Source organism: Lithobates pipiens, unplaced genomic scaffold, assembly GCF_037356315.1.
Source record: "Lithobates pipiens isolate NorthernLeopardFrog02 unplaced genomic scaffold, aLitPip1_a1.2 Scaffold_19, whole genome shotgun sequence".
Classification (NCBI taxonomy): Eukaryota; Metazoa; Chordata; class Amphibia; order Anura; family Ranidae; genus Lithobates; species Lithobates pipiens.
Genome location: NW_027507764.1, coordinates 235,458,042 through 235,485,277, shown reverse-complemented (window position 1 = coordinate 235,485,277; position 27,236 = coordinate 235,458,042). Strand labels below are relative to the sequence as shown.

Sequence of the window (27,236 nt, the reverse complement as noted above, 5' to 3'; positions counted from 1 at the left end):
GCGTCTCCGGTGCCCCTGCACCTCTAGCCATATGCGTTACTGCAAAGACCAGCTGTGGATTTTGTTTGTCACTTTGATATACGAGTGCTTTGGATTACAAGCATGCTTCTAAAACGAATTATGCTTGTAATCCAAGGTATTACTGTAAATCTTATAAAGCATGGTACAATTTTCTCCAGTGGGGCAAAAATACATTCCTTATTGATCTGCCAGAAGGCAATCGGATATTCCCTGGAACAAAAATACTCCTTCTAGATGGTAGGATGCATGTATGTTTTTACCCCCCGGGTGCACAACTTTACATTTATCAACAATGAATCTCTTTACCACATAGTTGCCCAATTAAACGGCACATTGAGGTCTGCTTGTAAATTAGGGAAATCCTGTAAGAACATTATTCCATTACATAGCTTTGTGTCATCTGCAAACACTGAAATTTTGCTTTTAATCCCAAACCTTATATTCTTTATAAACAGGTTAAAATATAAGGGTGCCAACACTGAACCATGGGGTACACCATTGATAACCTTAGACCATTCAGCATATAAATAACCCATCCCTACCCTCTGAATATGGTCTTTTAGCCAGTTTTATATCCATTTACAAACTGAATATACAAACATTCCCACGTGTGTGGGGAACTGTGTCAATCGTTTTTTGCAAGTCTAAGTATACCTTAGTCACAGCCACTTTTTTTTGTCTAAGTTTTTGCTTACATATAAAAAAGAAATCAGATTTGTTTTGTGAAGCCAATCTGTCTATTTCTTAAATAAATGTTTTCTTGCAAAAACACTTTTAGTATAGTATTTTCCCTACTACATAAGTTAAATGAACTGGTCTGTAGTTACTTGGTATAGACTTGGATACCTTTTAATATACCACATTGGCCTTGCACCATTCTAGTGATACTAAACCAGTAATTTACCACTTCCAGACCGCCCACTGCATATCTACTGAGTCAGGGTGGCCTGGTTGCGTGAAACAACATACCTGTACGTTGTTTCATGCATGAGATACTGCGGGTGTGCAAGCTGTTCGCCAGTCACCGACAATCGTGGTACAAAGAGACAGAATGGGGATCTGCCTATGTAAACAAGGCGGATCCCTGTTCTGACAGGGGACAACATGGAGATGTGCTGTTCCTAGTCATCAGAAACAACGATCTCTGTGTTTGTCCCAGTAAGCCCATCCCCCTCACAGTTAGAACACACCCAGAGAACACAGTTAACCCTTTGATCACCCATAGTGTTAGCACCTTCCCTGCCAGTGTCATTTATACATTGATCAGTACTATTTTTTAGCACTGATCACTGTATTGGTGCAGCACAGTGGTGTAGTGGTTAGCACTTTCACCTAGCAGCAATAGGGTTGCTGGTTCAAATCCCGACCATGACACTATCTGCCTGGAGTTTGCTGAATATTGAGTGATAATCTGAATTGGTTGATCATTAGTAGGGTTTTTGGGGGGAAAATTAGGTCAGTTCTGTTTAGGTTAACCACTTTGTTAAAAGTACATTTTAGAAGTGACTTGCTATAGTGCACTTGTCGACAAATACCTCTTTCCACATGTACTTTCTTTATCATCTTATGTCAAGGATACTATCGATCTATCACGTATCTTAGAAAGCAAGCAACTTCCTCAGAACACTTGGTTGGTGGCTTTGGACGTTGAATGCTTGTACAATTCTATTCCACATGAAAAGGGGCTTCAGATTGTTCAGGGAGGTTTCGAGTTGGAGCACAAACTGTGATGCAATTTTGCATAAAGTGATATCACTGAAGGCTCAGGGGGGGGCTGAGTGACTGCATGATCATTTTTTGCATATCCACATGAAGCTTGAAAATCGATACCAATAATCTGTAAGCAACCTTTATATCTGCGATTACTGGCAACTTAATTGCATTTTTCTGGCATTTTTTGCATATCCCCATGAAGCTTGAAAATCGCTAACAATAATCTGTAAGCAACATTTATATCTGCGATTACTGGCAACTTAATTGCATTTTTCTGGCATTTTTTGCATATCCCCATGAAGCTTGAAAATCGCTACCAATAATCTGTAAGCAACCTTTATATCTGCGATTACTGGCAACTTAATTGCATCTTTTCTATGTTGTTTTTTTTTTTTTTTTTCCTCAGCCATCTTAAGTAGATGCTTTTGAATAGTATATGAGAGGTTATATGAGAGGTTTTGATTTGGAGCATAAACAGTGATAAATGGGAATAGAGTAAAGGGGAGGAGGAGAAGAAAAGAAAAAAGAAAGGAAAAAAAAAAAAAAATATATATATATATATATATATATATATATATATATATATATATATATATATATATATAAATAATGGCACCTAAAAAGGGTAATAAACCACTTTGCTCTGGAGGGAATAAAAAGGACAGTAAAGGTAAAAGCAATACAGAGGCTCAAGCCACACAAACCACTCATATTAAGGAATTTTTCCAACAATTACAGCCTCAAATATCGATGCAAACATCACATATAACACATTCATCACAGTTATCTCAGGAGGTAATAAACTCTGTGGAATCATCTTTAGTATCTGGTATATCAGGAGAAGAAATGGTAGATCATCCTAGAAATAGTTCCCCCATAGATATCCTGGAAATGGAAATAGATGACAAAAAGGAGAAGGAGAAGGAAGAATGGGATATTAAATCTTATATAACCTCCTTACCCACAAGGGCAGATATGGATCACTATGTTCAGAGGATGGAGAAAGCGTATAAAACAGAAATCCAAGAGATAAAAACAATTGCGTTGGAAACGCATGGTAAAATAGAAGGTATGAATATAAGAATGGAAAGTTTGGAGAAGGAGCTAAAGCAGGTGAAGGAAAAAATGCAAGAGCAAGAAAAGGATTTAAAGCAAGCAGTAAGTACTATGGATGAGCAAGAAAACAGAAGTAGAAGGAATAATATAAGAATAAGAGGCTTAAAGGAAAGCGTGACTTCAGAAATGCTTCCGGAAGTAATTCAAAAGATCTTTAGTAATATATTGCAGGACTTATCAAAAGCAGAAATATTAATTGATAGAGTGCACCAGGCTATGGCACCAAGGAAAGGGGATGTCAATATGCCTAGAGATGTGATATGTAAACTTCACTATCCTCAAACTAAGGAGAAGATCATAGCGGCAGTACGGAAAAATAATCATATACAGTATGAAGGATCAAATTTGCTTTTTTTTTCAGGACTTATCTAAATTAACATTGGATAAAAGAAGGGCTCTGAAACCATTGTTGGAGCAGTTAAGGATTAAAAATAAGCAATATAGATGGAAATTTCCCTTTCAGCTACAGGTTCAGCATGAAGGACAGACTGTAATATTTAGAGAAATGGCTGATTTAGAGGACTTTCAGAAGAAATTGCAGCTTCCAGAAGTGAAAATACTAGACTGGCCTAAGGATTTTATTAGAAGGAGATAGGAGGGAAATGGGGGCTGAGGTGGAGGGGAGGGGGAGTGGATTGGGGGGGGAGGTTGGATATAGGTGGGTAAAGGGTGGAAGGGGTGGTGAGGATAGGTGTTGGGAGGGAGGGGATGTAGGGTGGTATAATGGTAATGGGTAAAAGGAAGTAAGTCGAAAAGGCAAGAAAGAGTCACTAAATTGTATGGATGTATTATATTTGGTATGTCACAGGCTTTAATAGTAATAATGAATTTGTTAACAAGATTATTAAAAATACACAATGGGGTTGGTTATGTTAATTTAGGGTTAATAAAACACTATTGATATGGGAGGTTAATATACAGTTTGGATATGTTAGATATGTAGTGGTATATCTAACCTTAATTAAACACTTAGTAATGGGTGTGAAATATTACCCCCTCCCCCCTCCCTAATTTTTTTTATTTTTTATTTTTTTTTAATATATATATATTTTTTTTTATATATATATATATATATTTTTCTCCCCCTCTTCACTACTCTCCGCCATATCCCTCTTTCCCCTGGTTTATTTTCCTATGGTCTCCTCATTATAGTTGGAAGGGGAAAAAATAGCTCAAAGCTTGATGGTAAGATGGAAGATGTATAAATAAATGATAAGGCAAATAGATGTATATAGAAAAGGAGAATAATTCGAATAGAAATGGAAAAATAGCATGTAACGGCCGAATGGTAGTAAAGTTAGATCAGCAGTATCAGATACCCCCTCAATAGGGACCTTACCTAGGGTAAGATAGACTAGTATAGTCAATAATTAGGGGATAAGAGGTGTCAAAGGGGTGGGTTGGAGTATATGTGGGTGTAAATTTTAGCGCGAATGAGTGGTAATGGATTGGGTAGGATAAGGAAGCAGATTGGAAGGTATTAAGTGATATTTGTGTTAGTATAGTAAGTGTCTGCGTGTTCTTATTTTCTTTTTTTTATTTTTTTTTTTATTTATGGGAAATGTAAGGTTTTGCTCCTTTAATGTAAGAGGTCTAAACTCCCCCTCTAAAAGAAATCAAATATTGAATTTTATGAATAAACAGAAAATTGATATAGTGCTATTTCAAGAAACACACTTTCGATCAGATCACATACCTAAAATAAATAATAGAAATTATAGTGTGTGGATACATGATACATTTCCTTACTCTAAATCAAAAGGTGTATCGATTGCGTTTCATAGGGATATACCAGTCCAAATAATACAAAAATATGAAGGTAAGGATGGGAGGTTATTAATAATAAAACTTAAGCTGTATGGAAAAATATTTACAATAATAAATTTGTACCTTCCTAATTATGGGCAAATAGAGACTGGAATAAAAGCCCTATCAGACGCAATGGAGAAAGCTGAGAGAATAGTAATTGTGGGAGGCGATTTTAATTTCCTGATGGATATAAAAAGGGACACTACAAATATTAATATGCAAAAAAAAAAAGAATAACATTAAAATAAAGGAATTTAAAAATGTCTTGAGAAAATACCAGCTAACTGATATATGGAGGGCCCAACATCAAATGGAGAAGAATTATACATACTATTCAAATATTCACAACTCATACCACAGATTAGATTATTTTTTTGTAAATAGGGAAGGTTTAATAATGAAGCCAATATCAGAGATAGGGGGATTTCTATGGTCAGATCACGCCCCAATATATCTAGAGTTTGCAGTAATTGCGACAAAGAAAAGGAGTGGGATATGGAGATTGAATGATAATCTAATCAAAGATAATAAATGTGAGGTAGAGATACAACAAACTATAAAAGAATTTTTAATAACTCATGAAGGAGATGAAACATCATTCCCAATTCAATGGGAAACATTAAAATGTGTATTGAGGGGGATATTCATCAAGCATGGAGCAAGAAGAAAAAAAGAAAAAATATTGAAACAATCTCAATTGGAAACAGAGATTAGAGAATTAGAGGAGATACACAAGAGGAGTATGAAACCGTTTGATAGAATAAGATTAAAGGAAAAACAAATGGAAATGCAATCAATGCTTGATGAAGAGTCCCTACACATAAGAGACAAAAATAGAACACAGTGGTATAAGTTCGGAAATAAATCAGGGAAAGTGTTGGCCCGAACATTAAAAAAGCAGCAACCCTTAAGTTACATAGAAAAAATTGTAAAACCAAATGGGGAAATGACATATGACCCAGTGGAAATATCTGAAACTTTTCATACTTATTACTCCAAGTTATATAATATAAAAGAAAATCAGGAATATAAGGAGAAAGGGAATAAGGGTGAGGCGATACGAAACTATATACGGGAAACAGCGGTACCCATGTTCTCAATAGAAAAAATTGAGGATCTGGAGCGTGAAATCTCAATAGAAGAAATAAAGCATGCAGTCGCAGAACTTGCACTGGGAAAGAGTCCAGGCCCGGATGGGTATACCGCTAGATTCTATAAGACATTTAAGAGTTTAATCACGCCTATTCTTAAGAAAACATATAACTCTATCTCTCAAACACAGCCATTTGCAGTACAGAGCACGGAGGCCCATATCGTATTAATATTAAAGCCTGAAAAGGATCAATCATTTTGTAAAAACTATAGACCTATATCTTTGACAAACATAGATATAAGAATATACTCTAAGGCCGCGTACACACGCGCGGACTGTTCGCCCAAACACTGTTCAGCGGACAAAGTTGGGCGAACAGTCCGCGCGTGTGTACGCGGCCTTAGATAATAGCGAGACGAATAACAGAAATTATATCAGATCATATAAATTTGGACCAAACGGGTTTTATGAAGGGTAGAGAAACAAGGGATAACATTATCAAGACATGTACACTGATGGAATACACTCAGAGAAATGCCATCCCTGCCTGCCTTCTGGCAATTCTTGGAGGAAGTATTGAGGCAAATAGGAATGGGACCTAAAATGCTAGATAGGATCACTGTATTATATAAAAATTCAAGAGCAAAAGTTAGGACAAATGGGATGTTGTCAGATTATATAAAGGTATCAAATGGGACTAGACAGGGGTGTCCCCTATCCCCACTTCTGTACGTTATGATAATGGAACATCTTATGGAAGCTATAAGGGGAAATACGGATATCAAAGGCATAGAGGTTAAAGGTAAAGAATATAAGATGGCTGCATATGCAGATGATCTTTTATTATATATAACTAACACTATAATTACAATACCAAATGTAATAAAAGAACTGGAAAGATTTGGGCAATTGAGCAACTTTAAAGTTAATTATGATAAATCTGAAGTAATGAACATCTCATTGGAAGAAGGAATGCAAAAGATAATACTAAATGATTTCCCATTTAAATGGAAACAAGACACGATTAAGTATCTTGGAATATATATTCCAAGTGACTTAAAACTTCTACAGGACATGAACTATAATAAAGCAATTTATAAGGTAAAAAAACTTTTAGGAAAATATGATAAAATAACTTATTCCTGGTTAGGGAAAATAAATATTCTAAAGATGGTGATACTACCAATTATGCTATATATTTTTCAAACTGTCCCTATTATACCATCAGGAAAGATTATGAAGGATTTAAGAGAAGCTGCAGAAAGTTTTATATGGTCGCATAAGGTTCCTAGAATAGGAAGAGAAGTATTAATAAGAACAAAAAAAAATGGAGGACTGGCAATGCCTGACTTCTCCAAATACCTCCAAGCAGCGTCAATAATGAGAATTATAGATTGGCAGCATAATGCAAAAAATAAACAATGGGTAAAGTTAGAAGAAGATATAATAGGGGCTAGAATAAAACATCAACCATGGATAAAATCTAATTTAAGACCAGAAGAAAAGGAGTTACCCATTTTTGTAAAAACAACAATAAAAATTTGGGATGATATAATAAAAAAAGGAAATCTCTCCTCAATGAGTGGCCCTATGACCCCACTATTTGCCAACCCCGAATTTAGACCAGCACTAAAAAGCAAAACATTTCTTAAATGGAATATGGAGGAGCATGAGCGAATAATACCAATCCTGATAGATGGGAGAATGCCAACGTTTCAGGAAATGGGACATAAATATAATAATAAATGGCTGCAATACTCTCAGATGAAAGCATATATAGATCCATTAATGATAAGTATTAATAGACAATTAACTGTATTCGAGCAAATAGTATTAAATAAGGATAAGGCGAATAAAAAACTTTCTAAGGCCTCTTTCACACTAACGTCCCGTTCAGGCCCGCCTGTCAGTTTTTCAGGCGGACCTGAACGGGTGCTCCATAGAGCTCTATGGAGCGTCGGATGTCAGCGGTGACATGTCCGCTGACATCCGACCCGCTCCGATCCGAAAAAGTGTAACGGAGGAAAAAGCTATTTTTCCATCCGTCTGCGGATCGGATCGGGTGACGACGGGCACTGCGGTCCATCGTCATCCGATCTCCCATAGGGGAGAGCGGCGCTGTGACAGATCCGTCCCTGCGCAGTGTGCAGAGACGGAGCTGTCATCTCCCTGCTCAGCGGGGATCGGCGGAGTGATCCCCGCTGAGCAAACGGACATCCACGGGGCGGATCAGAACTGATCCGCCCCGTGTGAAAGGACCCTAAGATATACAATCTATTACTCCCTTATGGTGATATTAAAAAAATAGCAGCAGTGAAAAAATGGGAGGAGGAAATAGGAAATGTGTTGACAGAGAAGGAATGGGAAGGGATATATGGAAGAATACATAAACTATCGGTAGCAATCAAGGACCAAGAAAAAAAACTATAAAGTTGCAATAAGATGGTATAGAAGCCCAGTAGTAATGAATAGAATAAATAAAAGGAACCCTGAAACCTGTTGGAGATGCAAAATAGAAAAGGGTACTTTAGAACACATATGGTATAGCTGTTACAAGTTAAGAGATTTTTGGGGTAAGATAACAGAAATATATCAGCGAGTGACAGGTACTAGGATAAAGATATATATAATGATAGTACTATTCTCTCTCACACCTAAATCATTAACACAGAAAGAGATAGAGTTTTTGCACTGTATGACTACAGCTGCAAAAGTTGTAATAGCGCGAAAATGGAAAAAGGAAAATGCTCCATTAATAATAGAGTGGAAATGTGAAATGAGTGAAACACACTATATGGAGAAGCAAATAAGAGAAGAAGGATATGTGGAGAATCCGATTTCAAAGCACTGGAAAAAGTGGGAGGAGTTTTGCACCTCAGGGAACCTTAAGGAATATTTGTAAGTGAGGAAGTGAGGAGCGATGGGGTAGGTGGGAGGGATGAGGGCTGATTTATATATATATTTTTTTTTTTTTTTGAGGAATATGTAGTAGTTGATGGATGTTAGGTATGTTGATGGATGTTTTGTATGTTTTATAATTATAAAGAAATAATAAAGAAAGATTTGAAACAGATTGTTCAGGCCCACTTTTAACAAAGTGGTTAACCTAAACAGGATTGACCTAATTTTCCCTCAAAAAAACCCTACTAATGATCAACCAATTCGGATTATCACTCAATATTTAGGACAACATTCCCAAATGAAGGAAATTCTTTCGAAGTATTGGCCCCTTCTTTTGGCAGATCACACAATTCAGAAATACATTATGCCTTATCCCCAACTCACTTATCGCAGATCCTCATCTATGAAGGATCGCTTGGTTACTAGTAATTTTGTGTCTAAACAACACACAGGAATCATCAGAAAGGGTACCTTTTCCTGTGGATCCTGTGACGTTTGCCAATACATTTTGAATTCCCCGCATGTTCCTTTGCCTAATGGATCTCAACACACTATTAAATACAATGTTACCTGCAAAACCATTGGGATAGTTTATTTAGCCCAATGCTCTTGTGGATGTTTTTACATTGGTAAAACGAAACGTCCGTTTTTTTTTTAAACGCATTAGGGACCATATGTTACCTCTTTTGAAACGTCAATGTACTACAGCTCTTAACAGACATATTGGTCATTTTCACAATTTTGACCCCAGAGTGGTACAGTTTTCCGCCCTTGAACATGTACCGATGCATGCCCGGGGCAGAGAAATAGATTCCATCCTACTGCAACTTGAAACAAAATGGATATACAATTTGGATGCTATTAAATATCCAGGCCTAAATGAATACATTACCTTCAAACACTTTTTATAATCTGTCGTGGACACATTCAGGCTTAGCCCCGCTTAGGAGTTAGCCATGCCTACCGCATTTTCACTGGAACAGTGCATTTTCTTCCTCACCCTTTTTTTTTATTATTTGTATTGTTTTTTATTATATTATATTGTATTATTTAGTATTATATTATATTGTATTTTTTTGTATTGCACTGTATATGGATTACTGTATTATATATTGAGTTTTTGCTTTTTTCAATTTTTCTATATATTCAGAAGAAATTTTTCCTCCCTCCTTTTTTATTTTTATTTTTTATTTTTATTTTTGCTCTTCTTACATAATTGTGTTAAAATGTCATCCTTATATAATTTTACTGTATATTTTCCTATTGAATATTGCCTGGTCCTATATCTGGTCAGTCTTTATATTTTTTTCATTTTATTAGGTTTTGCTCATACTGTTTGCTTAAAGTGGTTGTAAACCCTTACAACACACTTTGACCTACCTGTAAGCCTAAATTAAGGCTTACCTGTAGGTCCAAGAAATATCTCCTAAACCTATACGGTTTAGGAGATATTTGCCCGAAGATAAGCACTGCTGTCTACGGCGCATGCGCCGTAGACAGCGGCACGCAGGCGCACTGAGCGCGGCATTTCCAACTACGGAGCTGCCGCGCGTGTCATCTCCCGTGCGCATGCGCAGGAGTGACGTCATCTCGGCTTTGCCGAATGACAGTGGCGGAGCTGCGAGACCCGACCAAGAAGATGGATGCGCCGGAACTACAGGGGGCAGCCATTACTTCGCTGGCTCCTGTGTCAGGTAAGTGACACATAATGGACTACTATGCGATGCATAGTAGTCCATTATGCTTTGCCTTTGCAGGGAATGAAAGAGGAAGTAAACTCATCAGGGTTTACTTCCTCTTTAAAAAGCAGGCAGTATATAAATTTATTTTCTTTTTTTCTCATTTTTTCATTATACTTATTTTCATTAACGGAATATAGTGTCATTTTTGGTCCTACTGCCCCGATCTTTCCCCTCTGACCCCGACCCGTGGATGGAGCTCCCCTTGGGTGGACGGCCTCTTTTCACACCAGGTGCCTGTATTGACGCCCCGGGCACTGACTTGTGGAATCAATGCCCGTTAAAACATGTATTGTGATCCTTGGCGTCCGCTCGGGACCAAAGCGCCTGCCTCTCCATCCGAGATTTACATCCCGGTTTACTCCATCTGATTCTACTCTCACTGTTATTGTTGACATCCGCGTTAACAACGTCACTGTGGTAACGCAATGTCACTGGCAGAGTATTCTGGGGATTGTAGGCTTGGATTGCGGAGCGGGCGCCTGCACAGTTGATGTCTAGTCCGCTCTCTGTTGGCGTCTATGCTCCGCACATGCGCAGTGTGGCGCAGTCTTCGCGCGCTGTCGGCGTCCAGGCCCAGATGCCGACAGAGTGGGGGGTATATAAGAGCCTTCAGCCACAGGTTGGCCGCTGGCTCTGTGGAGACACCAACCTGTTACACGGACTGAATAAAGGTTAGTAAACAGGATTAGGCTGGCTATGGTCCACACTTTCTCAGCCTTTCCTGCTGTTATACACAATTTTACATCTTACTTTTCTCTGTATTAACAGGGGCTTTATCATTAAGCACTGCGCCCTACCGTTTAGCCTTCGTTTAGGCTAGACTCTCCGGTGAGATATTTTTCCATTGATTTTGGCCTTTTCAACCAATACAGAACCCTCTTTTGGGCTTAGGTGAGCTCACTCATTGATTACTTTATTTATAGTCTAATTAAACCTACGTACCCCTATCCATCATAGACTCCTTACCCAATTAGGCAATGTAATTTTTATTTTCTCTTCCTATGTGTATTCAGGCCAGATGTGAGTGTATTTATCCCCCTTTTTTCCAAGTCCTTTTCAATCCTTGGTGTCCCAACCTTACGTAATGTCTTCATAGCAAACTTTTATCTGGTATGTACGAGGTAATATTTAGACATGTGCAGAGTAAAATATTTCGTTTTCTGAATTTCGTTTTCGTCCGAAAACTTAATTTATTCAGTTACTCCCGAAATTCGTTTTTATTTATTTCGTTTTTCGTTCAAAAATTGCATTCGTCCGAAAATCCACATGAACTACGGTCGAATCTGTCTTGGAAGGCTTATGGTGTCTGTCAATGTATAAAGAAGATTTGACGGAGCTAACTATATAGCATACTTTAGACCCCTATTAAAGTCTATGGGACTCCAACGTTCAAAATCTAAAGTGCTAATTTTAAAGGCTAATTTGCAAGTTACTGTCCTAAAAAGTGTTTGGGGACCCGGGTCCTGCCCCAGGGGACATGTATCAATGCAAAAAAAAGTTTTAAAAACGGCTGTTTTTTCGGGAGCAGTGATTTTAATAATGATTAAAGTGAAACAATAAAAGTGTAATATTCCTTTAAATTTCGTAGGGGGGGGTTGTCTATAGTATGCCTGTGAAGGGGCGCATGTTTCCCGTGCTTAGAATTGTCCCTGCACAAAGTGTCATTTATGCAGGAAAAAAAGTCCTTTAAAATCACTCGCAGCTATAATGAATTGTCGGCTCCGTAATACAGAGAACACTCATTGAAAGTCATTGATAAAAAAATAAATAAATAAATAAAAAAAAAGCGTGGGGGTCCCCCAAATTCAATTACCAGGCCCTTCAGGTCTGGTATGGATATTAAGGGGAACCCTGCCTCAAATTTAAGAAAAAATTTGACGTGGGGTTCCCCCTAAATATCCATAACCAGACCCTTCAGGTCTGGTATGGATATTAAGGGGAACCCCGCGTCAAATTAAAAAAAAAATTGATGTGGGGTTCCCCCTAAAAATCCATACCAGACCCTTTATCCGAGCACGCAACCTGGCAGGCCGCAGGAAAAGAGGGGGGGACGAGAGAGCGGCCCCCCCTCCCTCCTGAACCGTACCAGGCCACATGCCCTCAACATTGGGAGGATGCTTTGGGGGTCTGTGACCCCTCAAAGCACCTTGTCCCCATGTTGATGAGGACAAGGGCCTCATCCCCACAACCCTGGCCGGTGGTTGTGGAGGTCTGCGGGCGGGGGGCTTATCAGAATCTGGAAGCCCCCTTTAACAAGGGGACCCCCAGATCCCGGCCCCCCCCTGTTTGAAATGGTAAGGGGGTACAAAAGTACCCCTACCATTTCACAAAGAAAATGTAAAAAATGGTTAAATAAAACAAACACACTTTTGAAAAATTCCTTTATTAAAAATAAAAAAATAAAAAAAAGATTCCAGCGGCGGTAATCCACTCTTGCTATCCAGCGACGGACGGTCATCTCTCCAGCGATGTCTCATCTCATCCAGCGCAGCGATCCATCCTTCTTCTGTCTCCTCCACGGAGACACTACAGGCATTCCGGCGGCTGACGTTTCTTATATACGGAGGGCGGGGCCACCCGTCACCTGACCCCGCCCCCCTCTGATGCAAGGGGAAACCCGGGGTTCCCCGTGACGTATGGGTGACCCCGCCCCCCCTCTGATGTAACGGAAACCTGCCTGTGTTACATCAGAGGGGTGCGGGTCACCCCTGCGTCACAGGGAACCCCGGGTTTCCCCTTGCGTCAGAGGGGGGCGGGGTCAGGTGACGGGTGGCCCCGCCCTCCGTATATAAGAAACGTCAGCCGCAGGAATGCCTGCAGTGTCTCCGTGGAGGAGACAGAAGAAGGATCTATTCGCTGCGCTGGATGAGATGAGACATCGCTGGAGAGATGAACGTCCGTTGCTGGATAGCAAGAGTGGATTACCGCCGCTGGAATCTTTGTTTTATTTTTTTATTTTTAATAAAGGAATTTTTCAAAAGTGTGTTTGTTTTATTTAACCATTTTTTACACTTTCTTTGTGAAATGGTAGGGGTACTTTTGTACCCCCTTACCATTTCAAACAGGGGGGGGCGGGATCTGGGGGTCCCCTTGTTAAAGGGGGCTTCCAGATTCTGATAAGCCCCCCGCCCGCAGACCTCCACAACCACCGGCCAGGGTTGTGGGGATGAGGCCCTTGTCCTCATCAACATGTGGACAAGGTGCTTTGAGGGGTCACAGACCCCCAAAGCATCCTCCCAATGTTGAGGGCATGTGGCCTGGTACGGTTCAGGAGGGAGGGGGGCCGCTCTCTCGTCCCCCCCTCTTTTCCTGCGGCCTGCCAGGTTGCGTGCTCGGATAAAGGGTCTGGTATGGATTTTTAGGGGGAACCCCACGTCAATTTTTTTTTAAATTTGATGCGGGGTTCCCCTTAATATCCATACCAGACCTGAAGGGTCTGGTTATGGATATTTAGGGGGAACCCCACGTCAAATTTTTTCTTAAATTTGAGGCAGGGTTCCCCTTAATATCCATACCAGACCTGAAGGGCCTGGTAATTGAATTTGGGGGACCCCCACGCTTTTTTTTTTATTTATTTTTTTATCAATGACTTTCAATGAGTGTTCTCTGTATTACAGAGCCGACAATTCATTATAGCTGCAAGTGATTTTAAAGGACTTTTTTTCCTGCATAAATGACACTTTGTGCAGGGACAATTCTAAGCACGGGAAACATGCGCCCCTTCACAGGCATACTATAGACAACCCCCCCCCCCCCCCTACGAAATTTAAAGGAATATTACACTTTTATTGTTTCACTTTAATCATTATTAAAATCACTGCTCCCGAAAAAACGGCCGTTTTTAAAACTTTTTTTTGCATTGATACATGTCCCCTGGGGCAGGACCCGGGTCCCCAAACACTTTTTAGGACAGTAACTTGCAGAATGTTTTCTCTCTGTCAAATCTTTTTTCTCTGTCGGATATTTTCTCTATATAATCTTGGACTAATAGAGGTAAGGTCACAGGTTCTATAGACACATTGTTGTCAGAGTCATGTCGAATCTCCTATTCTATATCGAACTGTTGTAACAATGAAAACGAAAATAAAGCATTTATTTATGTCGGATCTTTCGTTTTTCGGATTTTGTGCTTTCGTTATCGTTTGTCAAAACGAAAACGAAAATAGCTGAAATTCGGACGAAAATGCATTCGGACGAAAACGAATGCACATGTCTAGTAATATTTTCCCTGTATACACCATTACATGTAACTTTTTCATATAAATAATATTGATTGGTCTCTCCTCTACCCCCTGCAGTCGCCATTGGTGATTCATAAGGCTGGATGTTTTTACCCCCCTTTGAGAGTATTCCATCAGTTGTGGGTTTGGAGGTAAGCCGGGGGTATGTATCTGATTAGTATAGATCTCCTTTTTTATTGAACATAAAATTTTACCTCCAAATTGATTATTTCCTAATTTATAATTCATATCTAGATATGTACCTTGATTAAGGACCAGGTAGTATTCACTTACTCTATTTTGTATAACAATTGTTGTTTATTTTGTTACTATTTGCAGTCTTTATTCGTCTCCTCTTGGTTCATAAAATTGGTTCCCCTGAAGAAGCCATGGTAATGGCAAAACATGTTGGGACTCTTTTGACCAGCGAATACATTTTTCACCTTACTACACCATGTAGGCGATGATTTTACTTGATGTATCGTGTATTGTTGTGAATTAATTTTGATGACATACATTTTATATTATGAATCTATCAAATAAAGAATGAATATTCCTTTCTTTTAAACCATGCATTGTATCTACAATCTTTCCTTCATAATTTTTCTATTGTTTATTTAGTATTTTTGTTCTGATATACCTTATTAACATTAGGCACCGCAATAATCCCCCTAGCTCTGCCATCCCTCTTTTTCCATATATTTTGGGATGAGGTACCCCATATATTAACATCTTCTCTCCGAACCTTTCCACCTTTCCATATATAAAAAGACATTTCACTCTATTTCCCTCCTTTATCCCCCTATTTCTTGTATCTCTCCCCTCCCCTTGTATATATTTTAGGTCTCACTCTCCCTACCCCATATTTATTTGTATCTACTGGGCCTTCCATGCTACGTCTTTTTATATTTTACGTAGGATATCTCAACTTCTCCAACCATGGTTTCCATATTTTTATGAATTCCTCAAGGTTTCTTTTTTGCCTCCATATCGTTTCTGTGACTGTATTGACCCAATTTCTTACTAATGGGGGCTTCACTGCTTGCCACCTCTGCTCTATTAATTTTCTTGGCTGGAAGAGACACCTCGACCCAACTTTAGTTGCTCCAGCTATTCCATCTATTCCCTCCCCCACCCCCAAAATACAAAGCCTGCGGTCCATCTCCAGCCTAGTATTGTATATCGGATTTATGGTTTTGAGGATCTCTAACCAATATCGGAACAATTTCGGGCACCTCCATATCATATGTAGCAAATCCCCGTGCCCTGACATCTAGGGCAAAATGCATATGCTATCCTCCCGAACTCAAACAGTCTTTTGGGTGTATAATATGTCCTTTGCACCAACATCAGAAATGAGACCTTCTGTGCAGGTGAGATCAACACCAGGTGTCCTCTCTCTAATATCCTCTTCCATTGCCCATCCGATATTGTCCCTAGGCCCTCCTCCCATTTTCCCCTACTTTTCAGTGATTCTGGGTTATCAATGCTTCCTCCACATATGCAGTGCCTTGCGAAAGTATTTGGCCTCCATGAACTTTTCAACCTTTTGCCACATTTCAGGCTTCAAACATAAAGATATAAAATTTTAATTTTTTGTGAAGAATCACCAACAAGTGGGACACAATTGTGAAGTGGAACGAAATCTATTGGATATTTTAAACTTTTTTTAGCAAATAAAAAACTGAAAAGTGGTGCATGCAAAATTATTCGGCCCCTTTACTTTCAGTGCAGCAAACTCACTCCAGAAGTTCAGCGAGGATCTCTGAATGATCCAATGTTGTCCTAAATGACTGATGGTGATAAATAGAATCCACCTGTGTGTAATCAAGTCTCTGTATAAATGCACCTGCTCTGTGATAGTCTCAGGGTTCTGTTGAAAGCGCAGAGAGCATCATGAAGACCAAGGAACACACCAGGCAGGTCCGTAATACTGTTGTGGAGAAGTTTAAAGCCGGATTTGGATACAAAAAGATTTCCCAAGCTTTAAACATCCCAAGGAGCACTGTGTAAGCGATCATTTTGAAATGGTAGGAGTATCAGGCCACTGCAAATCTACCAAGACCTGGCCGTCCCTCTAAACTTTCAGCTCAGGCAAGGAGAAGACTGATCAGAGATGCAGCCAAGAGGCCCATGATCACTCTGGATGAACTGCAGAGAACTACAGCTGAGGTAGGAGAGTCTGTCCATAGGACAACAATCAGTCGTACACTGCACAGATCTGGCCTTTATGGAAGAGTGGCAAGAAGAAAGCCATTTCTCAAAGATATCCATAAAAAGTATCGTCTAAAGTTTGCCACAAGCCACCTGGGAGACACACCAAACATGTGGAAGAAGGTGCTCTGGTCAGATGAAAAAAATCGAACTTTTTGCCCACAATGCAAAACGATATTGTCATGGTTATGCAGTGATCTTCCTGTGTTTGCTTACCTCCCCTTATGTGTTCAGACTAGAGGCCAGCCACTTCCACCTGGTGGTTTTTATAACCTCTCCTCTAAGCATGGCTCCACCCCAGGCCCTATCAGGGAGCCCTATATTAACCTGTGCACTGCAGGCCATCAGTGCTGATCAACCATTGTGTATTCCTTTGTGTGTTAGCTTCCTGTTACTTACTTTATGTTTGAAGCCTGAAATGTGGCAAAAGGTTGAAAAGTTCAAGGGGGCCGAATACTTTCGCAAGGCACTGTATATGGGTAGATTGCTGATCTGAATTCTCCAGTCATACCCAGACAATATTTTGATAAATAGCGGTATTCCACAAGACTGGACCTTGTTCCCCAAACTGAGCTTTTAGAGCGTGTCTGATTTGTAAATATTTATAAAATGTATTTTTAGGTATATCATATTCTTCTCTCATTGCTGTAAATGTTTTTAACGTTCTTCCCTCATACAGCTGGGCCAACCTATCTATTCCTTTCCTTCATCTCCAATTCCCGGAGAATTCCCAATTCCTTATTACCCCAGAGAGGAGTGTTCTGTCACACCTTGTCCCCTAAGTGATTTTACTGCTCTCCATACTTTTATGGCTAGCCCCGCTGTAGGGGTTTTATTAACAAAGGAATCAGCCTCCAATACCTCTACTACTGTCATATCAATAATTCCTTATTTATACCTCCTTCAGAGTCTTTACTCCCTCTTAAATGTTGCAATTGAGCTGCCAAAAAGTAGCTCCGTGGGTGTGGGACCGCCATACCCCCCTCCCTTGTTGACAACTGTAGTGTTTGTAAGCTTATCCTTGCGTGGCCTCCTTTCCATATTAATACTCTGAACAAAGTATCAGTTTTTTTTAAACCATTTCTTGTGTATCCAAATCGAGGAGTTATGCAATAGGTACAATAATTGTGGCATTCACACCATTTTAATCAGATTACACCTCCCTGCTACCGATAATGGAATCCGCCGCCAAATTTCGGTTTTACTTCTAAATTTGGGCAGAAGTGGGATTATGTTGTTATCTATATACATATTTAGATCTCTTGTTATATGTATACCCAGATATTTCAGTTTCTCCACTACTTCCGCTTGGGGAGTTTCTAAAGATATTCGATTTCCAATGGGGTCCAGAGGCATAAGTGCTGATTTCTCCTGGTTTATGACTAATCCAGAGAGTCTACCAAACTCTCCGAAAATACACATCGCCTGCCTGAGTGATTGCTCTGTATCTCCCAGGAAGAGGAGGACATCATCCGCATATAATGCGATTCTCTCCTCCACGTTATTATTTGATCTTATTGCGATAGCCAGTGGCTCCTTTGCCAGTGCAAAAAGCAGTGGTGACAATGGACACCCCTGTCTTGTCCCCCTCTCCATTTGACTCTTACCTGAGTAATCATTGTTGACTCTAATTTTGGCACTAGGCGCATTATACAATATTTTTACCTACCTAATAAACGAAGGACCAAAGCCAAATTCTTCCAGTACTTGCCAAATATAATCCCACTCTAGGCTATTAAAAGCCTTAACCATGTCTAGGGACATTACTGATCTTGTTCCCTTGTTTTCTGTTAGTATCTGTAAATTAAGAAATACCCTCCTAATGTTCATGCTAGTTGACCTGCTAGGGATGAACCTTGTTTGATCTGGATGTATTCATTTTGAAATTACCTTTTTTACACTAGCTGCCATTACTTTAGCTAATATCTTGGCATCTGAACAAAGTAGGGAAATCGGTCTATAGGACAGTCTATGGTGGTTCTTTCCCCTCTTTATGCAGGACTATTATTTTTGCCTCTGTCATAAATATAGGCAATTTTCCATCCACCTCCGCCCATTTCAACACTTTAAGAAACTCTGGGAGCAGTATTTACCCATAGTATTTATAGGTTTCTACTGGAAGACCATCTGGTCCTGGGGATTTCTGATTAGCCATCTCTTTCACGGCTAGCTGTATTTCCTCAATAGTTATCGGGGTCTCTATTCCCTCTTTATCCACTTCTGTAAGGGATGGTATCTCTATTTTCCCCCAAAAATTATCCAATTCCTCTCCTCCCGCAGTCCCCTGTGACCTATATAAGTTATCATAATATTTTCTAAATATATCTGTAATCTCTGACACCTGTGTAGAGATGCCTCCCTTCTCTGTCCTGATCGCCGGGACTGCTGAGGGAGAGGAGTTCGTTTTCACTAGGTGAGCTACCATCCGCCCCACATTTTCTCCTTCTCCAAAAGTGACTTGCTTCTGAAATAGTCGTTTAGTCTCCGATTTCTTAGTCACTACAACTTTGTATTCCTGTTGTTTATTTAACCATATTCTTAGTTTCTCTGGGGAGGGGGCATCCACATATTCTTTTTCTGTGCTCACCAGCTCATTCCTGATCCTATTCTCCCACTCCCTTGATGCATTTTTGGTTCTTGCCACCAACTGAATAAATATACCCCCAAGGAATGCCTTCAGCGTATCCCACATCACTCCCCTCGACACCGTGCCTTCATTGAATTCAATAAACTCTTTTAATTTAATTAATACCTCTTCCGTGTTCTCCATTCGTTGGAACCAAAGTGGGTTCATTTTCCATGCCCCAAAGGGTTTTGTCCCTTCTAAATTCACAGAGACCATCATCAATGAGTGGTCCGACACCCCCCCCCCCCAGGTTGGTATACTATATCCATTATTATCTGTGATGCTTCTTCATTACCCAGGGCCATGTCTATCCTGGAGAGTGTGGACTAGGAACTTGAGAGGCATGAATATTGTAGCGTGTTTGGGTTCCGCATTCTCCACATATCAAGTAATCCTACTTCCTGTAAAAACTGGTACAGCCGGCTTTCAGAGCTATTCTTCCCCTGTTTCACTGGTGGAAACCTATCCAATTTTTTGTTTAAAACCTCATTAAAGTCCCCTACTGCAATAACTGGTATCCTTTGTTTATCCAACATAAACTCCATTAGGATTTCTAGCTTAAAAGGTGGTGGGATATAGATATTTACTAGAACATACTCCCTACAGTATTTTCAATAACACAGTGAAGAAAAATATACCGTCCCAACTCGTCTACACTAATCTGCCTGCAGGAGAAAACTACCCCTCTTCTTCATCACTGTCACTCACCTTGAATAAGAGGTGTGTACTGAATGATATCGATATTGAAATTTTTACTTCTAAATTGTAACTTGGTATCTTTAGTTATGTGTATCTCCTGCAGGCAGACCAGTCCTATCTTATATGTCTCCAACGCATCTAACATTGCAGCCCTCTTAGCTGGAGTACCCATCCCACGAACATTCCATGAGACAATTTTCAATAATCTAGTTTGCATAGATGATCAGGAAGAAAAAAGAAAACCGGAGGACAAAAAGAACCCCAAGAGGGGTCATTAAAAGGCTGCATATACAATAAATTCTCCTAGCTATAGACATCCCCCTGGTCATTAATGTGAATTAGTGTGTCAAAATATTCTTGCCTTCCCATTTGTGTAACCCATGTGAGGTTTTCTCTTATATATACTTTATGTGCATATTTTAGCATGAATTTTACACCTGTATGTGCCTTGTGTGCAAATTTTATTATTATTTTTATATTTTCCCTATGATTTCCTCCTACTATCTTAAACATTTTATCTTCAATCCATCCTTTTCGTATCCCATGAGACTTCCTATTTTTGTGAGTCGCAATCCCCCTACCCCCCTTCTCCCTCCCCCCAACCTCCCTACACCTTATTAGGTAGTCCCTTAGGGCTTTTTTGTGATCGGTACATCCGTTCCCATACTCTCCTCTGCACCCTCTCTTGTGACTCTCTCCCCTCCCCTCCCCCTCCCTTTTTATACAATCCCCACACATTCATTAAACTTCTCTTATAATGTGTGACTCCCCCCACCCTCCATACCATATATTTTTATACATATTTTTTTCCTTTTCTGTCCCCTCCCCCTTCTCCTTTCTTCTTCTTCTCCTTTTTGTTTTTCCCCCTTCAATGTGTCCCATCTTCAGACTATAATCTAAATAATCCCTCATTTTGTTGTCAACTGGTCCTTCTTGTCCTCCAACCATATTGTCACCAAAAAACTGGGCCCCTCCCAGCGCTACCACTCATAGCCGAGCGGTATACAGTAGTGCATATGTGACATTAAATGTTTGCAGTCTGCGTTTAATTTCCGTAAACCCCGCCCTTCGCTTCTGCAAGTCAGGTGAGAAGTCAGGCTACATCGAGATCTTAGCTCCCTTGTAGAAAATATTCTCCAGCTCTCTGTCCTTAGGCAGTAGGGTTACTTTGTCCTTATAATTTAAAATTTTTTAATAACATTGATCTAGGATGACCTCCCGGAGGTGGGGGTTTGAAAGGGACCCTATGCGCTCTTTCTATAGAAAACTGTTGTGTAAATGTCTCTCTTCCAAATAGCTCAGTAAACCAGTTTTCCAAGAATTCTATTGGATTGGACACTTCACTCTTTTCTGGGAGTCCCACTAGCCTCACATTGTCCCTACGGAGTCTATTTTTCAATTCATCCATTTTTTCGGCAAACTTGTTCATTTCATCTCTCAGCCCCCATTCACACCTATGCAAATTAAATGCGGGTTTCATCGCATCCAATTTGCAGGACATTTTAAAATACATTCAAATTAATGTAACTTGTTCACATATGTGCTTTGCATTCGCACTGCGCATTGCACAAATAAATCAGATGCGTGTGAACGCAACTGATTCGCAGATGCATTGCGTTCTGAACAAGACATATGTCCTTCTTCTCACTACACCTCCCCCTCCTCTCCCCCCTCTCCCTGCTCAGCTGATGCGCAGATAGAATGGAGCAGCACCGCTGAACAGTTGCTTTTTCTCTTCACAGAGAAAATGTAGCTGGAATTCACACCGCACTGGTGTGAACCCGGGCTCAGTGTTTTAACCTCCTGTTTAACCACTTGCTTACTGGGCACTTAAAACCCCCTCCTATTCAGACCAATTTTCAGCTTTCAGCACTGTCGCAGCTTGCGCAGTCATACAACACTGCACCCAAATGAATTTTTTTTATAATTTTTTCCCCCCAAATAGAGCTTTCTTTTGGTGGTATTTGATCACCTGTTTGATTTTTATTTAAAAAAAGAAATGTAAATGACCGAATGTTTAAAAAAAATTTTTTTTTAATTTTGTTTTAAAATTTTATAACGGGTAATTTTTCTCCGTCATTGATGTACGCTGAAGAGACGGCACTGATGGGCACCGATAGGTGGCAGTGATGGGCACTGATGGGTGGCAGTGATGGGCACTGATCGGTTACACTGATAGGCAGCACTTCTAGGTGGCATTGATTGGCACCACGTGTGGGCATTGATAGGTGGCACTGGTGGGCATTGATAGCTGGCACTTGTGGGCACTGTTAGACTCTATAAATGAGGCATAATTGCCTCTTCCTCTTCGGGACCGATATCCCTTTAAGATAAGCCAGTGATGAGCTTTTTTTTTCTCCTCCACTATCAGCATGAGGAGAAAAAAAAACAATCACAAGTTTTTGTTTTGATCATGTGATTAGCTGTCATTGGCTGACAGCTGATCACATGGTAAGGGGCTGGGACCGGCCCTTACTCGGATCGGTGATGACCCGAGTCTCAGTGACTCGGTGATCACAGCACGCAGGGAGCATCATATGACTGCTGAATTTATCTTTGTCCCTTTTTCTATTGTGCCCGTGATTTTATTGCCGGGATTTTTAACTGCTGCCATGGCTGCCGTTTGACCTTGGCTCTTCCTGTCTGTTGACACTTTAACCTGGGATGCTGCTGCTCTCCTTTAGTGGGGGTATGATCTGATGTATGGGCATAGCTCTCCAACTTACCTGGCTACTGCTGCTACCTGATTGCCTTTGTCTTTATCCTTTTCTTTTGCCGGCCGTAGCGACTGTAGCCCCGCACCCTCCTGGTTGGCATGCTCATCCTCTCTTCGCCTTGTTTCCATATCCGCTCTTTGGCTAGCCAATGTAGATGATTTTATTAGGCTCAGAGGAGAATTTAGCCAAGAAAAAAAAAGGCAATGGGGAGCTAAATATCAAAATATTCCAAATATCAAAAAGGCGTTTCTCCCGGCTCTCAGCTCCCACTACAAAAAATAAGGGCAATCAAATAAGTAATACTGAGTTAAGGATAGATAGGTACTTCAGGGTTTGTTCTAAGCTCGTATTTCATGAGGATGAGCTGGATGTATTCACGTACATCCAGTTTTCAAGTCACATTGAGTATACTGCACTGCACTTTAATTCACTTTCACTTTCACATAGCACAGTCTTTATCTCAGCATACCATCTTTACTGTATTATAGCAGAAAGTAAAAAATATATATATTTTTTTCAAAATAGTTGCTCTTTTTTTGTTTATAGCGCAAAAAAAAAAAAAAAAAAAAAACTTGCAGAGGTGAACAAATACCACCAAAAGAAAGCTCTATTTGTGGGGAAAAAAGACATAGATTTTGTTTGGGTACAGCGTCACATAACTACGCAAGTGTCGGTTGAAAAGGCAAAGAGTCGTATCGCAAAAAAATGGCCTGGTCATTAAGGGGGCAAATCCTTCTGTGGCTGAAGTGGTTAAAGAGTTTCTAAAAGTTAAAAACAATAAAATAAAGTGAGCTCAACTCTTTGGGACCCATGGGTGTAAAGCTATGTGGTCTAGGTTCTTTATTCACCTTTATTTTATCTAACCATATCCATTTTGAGTTATTGGGGTTCTTTTGGGGCTATGTCAATATTATCTCTATTATATAGAGCTCCCACATTTCCTTTATATACACAGCTAATAAAAGTATTTTTAATATTTTTTCTTCAGTCACCAACTCTAAATTCTCTTGTAAAGGGCCTACATACTCAGATCAAACCTTTTTACTATTTGCTGAATTTTTTGGGTTTGTCAACTTAACCCTGTTTTAAAATAAAGTATGTTAGCCTGTTAGCTACGAGCTTAAATTATTGTTATCTTCTATGTTTGCTGTATGGTTTCTGAAGGGGAAACTGATAATTCCAGTGAAGTTGGTATTGGCTATGTATTAGAGCTGCACAATTCTGGCTAAAATGGGAATCACAAGCTACACTATTATTAAAAAAAAAAGAAAGAAAAAAGAAGAGCTTGGGAGGAGCCAATGTACTAACTATACAATGTTAGTACAGCAATCTCCCCCACCAAGCTATGGTGTTCTGACAGGGGATGGCCACCCCACCAGTACACAATTGTATGCCGATCAGCAGATCTTTTTGGGACATGCCCCTTTCGGCAGAAGCCAGCCCAATGGGCAAACGGACCGGCTGCCATACACAAGGGTTGAATGTCCCATGTGTACGCCCTTTAACTCTACTAAAGGTAATTTAAAAAGCACAATAAAAAGCACAAGTTAGTGGATGGATACAAGAGCATTTCCAAGTCACTGCATATCAACTGGTGCACAGTTAAATTATTAAGACCTAGAAGCGTATGGCACAGCTGTAAATCAACCAAAGACAGGCCATCCTCCAAAAATGAATAATCATGCAAGAGGGAGGCCATCAGGAGGCTTATGACAACTCTATGGGAGTTAAAACATTCAAGATTTGCCCTACCATGAATTCACAATGAATGTCAATATTAAAATGTCACCCAACAGGCCAATGCTAGGACTACTCCCAAACTGATAAATCATTTTTTTTTTCAGTAAAACCCCAAGAAAGGCAGGAAATTCTGAACAGCAAATGCAAGTATTTTATGTCTCCTATTTCCAGCTAAACTCTAGGCAGAAGAGTTTTCATTTAAATATATTCCTTAAAGTGGATGTAAACCCACTCTCATACTTTCTAAACTACTGCAATATTGGTTATCTAGAAGGATATACATGCCTCCTGCATGTATACTTATCTGTCAAATGTCTCCTCTCTGTCTGCTATGAGACCCGAAAAACTGCAGATTTTGTGGGTGGGTCTGTTTTACAGGGCTCAGTGGGTGGAGTCATGATGTCAGTAGACTCCCCGCCCACTTCTACACTCCCCTTATCAACATGCATTTTCTCCTGTGTATTTCTTACACTGAACTTCTGCTATAATCACTAACATCCAGTCAAAACCCAGAAAAGTCCCCACATGACTTCAGCATGCCAAATCATGCTGAGGTGTGGAACAGCCAATCCTTGCAGAGCTGAGAAAGAAAGGAGTGGGGGAGGGAATTCAAAAATAATGCATGTCTTAGGCTAGTGCACGAGATATGTAAATCACCTGTCCATTTTATTTCACTGGAAAAAGATATGAGGATTGATCAGAGCTGGATTAACTCTTTGTGGCAAGAGTGGGTACAGCTGATCTGAAATCCCATACTCTATATTGTGCCAGACAAAAATAAATAAATTGGGTTTACATCCACTTTAAATGGCTATAAACCCAATGTGTGTGCATCTTATACCTTTGCAATTATACCTTTGCCATTCCAAATATTACCTTGTACAAGTAGTTGGGCTGCATACAGTATGTACACAAAGCAGAACTATGGAAGGAACTCCACTGTGCAAGTTCACTTTCTACATGCTGCCTTCAGAAGACCAATCACCCCACACAATACATTAAGAGAGTGAGATTTGACACACGAGTTCAGGTTGCCACACTGTGAAACAAAGCATGACCACGTGACTGATATGTACATTTGGAGATGGTTGGGTAGGGGCAGTAAAAGCATGGATCGACCACACCTTCCCTGTAATTGTTAACTGATGCCATCTGCAGCTGTAGCATATACAAAACACCACTTTGAAGATGTGTTTGAACTTTGACATTAAAGTACATCAACTATGAAATAATGCATGGCAAGGAAAACTTTGTATGACTACTGTACAAGGAAAACCTCCTACATTGCAGAACAATACTGCTGATTTCATTCCAAGACCAAGAGTTCATTCCAGGGCCAAGTAATTTTACTAAACAGTAACCATTCTGGCTAAATAAGAATCAGAATGCCAAAAAAAAATCACAGTTAAAAACAGGATTTTTGTTGTTTTATATTTTGTTTTTGAAAGGCAATGTAACTTTGCTGTGTGATTGGGAGATCCATCTAATTAACATAATGTGGTTCTTAGAAAATCAGAATAAAATAGCCTGTAGTGATCATATTTTGCTTTTACAGAAGTTACTTACAGATCCCTGCTTTGCATGCAGTCATTACAGCCTAATACCATAGTCATAGATACACAAATTAGGATCAGTTTAAATGGAAGCCAATTAAACTAAAATAACTTTTTGGAGTGCTGAAAGAAGCCAGGGCACGAAGAGGAAACCTATGCAATAACAGGAAAAACACTCACATATTGTTTGTTTCTTTAATTTGCTAATCTAGTCCCTATCTCTCCCTATCCAATACTTGGCCTTTGGCATGCCTAGAGAAATCAGGCATGTGGAAATGCAATTAGCTCTTTACACGAACAAACATCTGGAAAACAATGTGAAAGAAAAATATCACATATCTGTATATATTAGTAAAGGCCATTGAGTAACCACCTTTAGCATCTTCAGGGAGGCTCAGTATCTGCAGGTTGTTCTTCCATCTCCTGTCAACATCTTCTGTGCAATATTCCAACTGTTTAACGTTAGCGTTTGACAATTTCAGACATGGAGCATTGCCATGTCAGCCTGATCACTGATTTGGTTCCCCTCCGCAATGGTCTACTGAGATTAAACTGTAGATTGTGTGTGGGGAAATCCAATAGAGTCCAATGTTTTGCAAACACAAGATATAAGAGGAGAGAGTCTAATGAGAAAGTTATGTGCTGACCAGGCATAAGTGAAATTGTCCCATTGTCAACTAAATTCACAAGTTAGAGGTTTTAGGTAGTTAGCCTGTTTTTAAGAATTTGAATAACCCTTTTGGGTTTAATTTGTTGTTAGTGGAGATGTTTTAGACAATATGTATGAAAAGGGTAAGCAAATATCACCCGGGAAAAATAAAGACCGTATACTGTAGGCTTTTGGTATATTTGATAGTTATTTGATGTTTTTTTTTAACATAAAACAGTAAAAAAAAAAAATACACGTGTACAATGTACTGTCTAGTGATTTTTTTTCAAAAAGGCGACATCACATGACTATTGTCTTTAGCAACAAGGAGTATCTAGACATATCCAAATGTTAATTTCAGTGTATATAATGATTAGGATTTTTAAAAGCAAAAACTGAGTTAGCTTCAAAACTCCTATTTTA

General features: G+C 39.7%; 1 protein-coding gene across 1 annotated transcript in view; it reads right to left on the bottom strand.

Moving 5' to 3' along the window:
- Positions 1-27,236, bottom strand: part of ADCY1 (adenylate cyclase 1) — a 550,492-nt gene that overhangs the window by 16,142 nt on the left and 507,114 nt on the right. The window lies entirely within an intron of this gene.